We start from the raw sequence: 2,038 nt of genomic DNA on the forward strand, positions 1-2,038 counted from the left end.
GCATTCCTGTTTCTTTAACTGACGACTTAAAAGAAAAATGAACTGGGAGCTTTATTTCTAGTTGGCATAACAATTTTTGATGAATGACACCGTTTCCTAGATAAAAATCAGAAACTGCAGTTACATGAATGGCACTTCTTTGAACTTCTTGTTTGTTTTTTTCCTTTAAACTACAGAACTCAGTCACTCTTGCATGTGTAGTACATCCTACTCCCATTTCAGTAACTATTCTTCCTTTATCCAAGGCACATCATTAGTGCTCTAAAGCACTACTGGAGAAGCAAGTACCTCCTTTTTGCCATATTTGTTTTACCTGTCAAAAAGAGCACAGGAAAGAAAGAGAATTAAAAGCTTACTGAATAGAGTTCAACAAATGTAAATATATATACATATTTATATATTGTAAATATATATGTAAATATATAATGTAAATATATATACACACATATATATATAAATATATAATGTAAATATATATACACACACATATATATATAAATAACTGCAATTTCTTAAATATATGCCAACCAGAAACATGTTCTTAATTCAATATATCAGACACAGTTCATCCTCTATTAGAAAAGCTCTAACACGAACCAAAGTGCAATGGGGTTGCTGGCCAGAGCAGCACATCCACCCAGCGTGCTGTAATAGCAGGTTTTGATTGCAGACCCGACATCTCTACGAGTATCTTGGCAACACTTTTAAGGCTGTTTAGTTTAGCCAGCCTAATTAATAGTGCTTCAATGAGACAAATAATTCCATGAGCATCAGCACTAAAGAAGCCTACAACTTTCTATTTAGCGGCAATTCCCAACCTTCAGTTGAAGCTTTCCCTGCTGTCAAAGAATTTATAGAGGTTTCTCTTATATGGATTTTCTAAGAACACACATCTTGAATAGAGCCCTTCTCGCACTGGAAAACTAACCGAGTCTCTCTCTTCCACCCAGCCACATATTTTGGAAAAAAATTTATTCTGACAAAATTGGGTTGATGTCAGCCAACGGAAGAAAAAAAAATAAGAGAGAAGTGCGTGACTCCCCGAAAAGTATAAACAGACAGTGTGATCCCACAGTCCTTATTTTTTATACTTTTTTTAAAGAATACCGCTACAACTGGCACTCTTGATCCTAGAAATAAAAGTTAACAGAATTAAGCCAAACTAGTAGGATTGATAAAACTCAAGATTTTCTCCTGAGAAAGTGGCCAAAACAACATGTCACTGGATTTCTTTCAATGGCTCACCCCTGCAACAAACAACATTCATGCCAAAGAATCTTGCCTGAATGCTTCAACCTTTCCTAATGGGGAAAAAAAAAAAAAGGAAATAGATGAAAACAATAGGCAGCTGAAATACAAAACACAGGAGGGCACGAAGACCTACTTGCACCTAACGCTGTTTAAGGGGAGGAGCAACATGTGACTGCTAGAGCTTTTCCAGTGCTAGTGACATGTCAAACTCCAAACCCATTTGGCACAGGTAGCATAACTAAATGCTTACTGTGTTAAGCAAAATGTTTCCATGAAAAGGCCACTACTAGCAGCAAAGAGAATTAAAATTAGATACTTTAATGAAATCCACTGCCTAATATTTGAGATGGGCCAGCATGAGCAGCAGAAATTAGAACAACAGGGAGAGAAGGAAGAAAACTGCAAATCAACTCCAGTTTCAAGGTTATATTCACACAGGATAGAAAGAGATTTCCTTTTTTTTTGCTGCAGGCACTTGAGCTGTTGCTGACAAGCTTAAAAATCTGTGAGTACTTGCTCTTATGTCAAATTTCCCTTAGACACCAATATGGATTTTTAACATAGGCATGCTGCCTCAGCTTTTAAGGCTTCTTCAGGAAATTACAGTATTACATTCAAACAGGAATTAGGTAAACTACCAAGACACAGTACATTACTAGGTCCTGTTTCTTAAACACCATCTATGTTTATTTCACCTATTTTCCAAACCTATAACTGACCAGCTAAAGGATATCTGTGCTTTAGAATTAAAAAGCGACACACAGTAATTTAAACATACTGTATACTG

At 36.0% G+C, this 2,038-nt stretch overlaps 1 protein-coding gene across 1 annotated transcript in view; it reads right to left on the minus strand.

Moving 5' to 3' along the window:
• The window catches only part of LRRC1 (leucine rich repeat containing 1), a 65,210-nt gene that overhangs the window by 62,334 nt on the left and 838 nt on the right, over positions 1-2,038 (minus strand). The window lies entirely within an intron of this gene.

The sequence above is a fragment of the Pygoscelis adeliae genome, unplaced genomic scaffold (assembly GCF_000699105.1).
Source record: "Pygoscelis adeliae isolate BGI_AS28 unplaced genomic scaffold, ASM69910v1 Scaffold57, whole genome shotgun sequence".
Lineage (NCBI taxonomy): Eukaryota > Metazoa > Chordata > Aves > Sphenisciformes > Spheniscidae > Pygoscelis > Pygoscelis adeliae.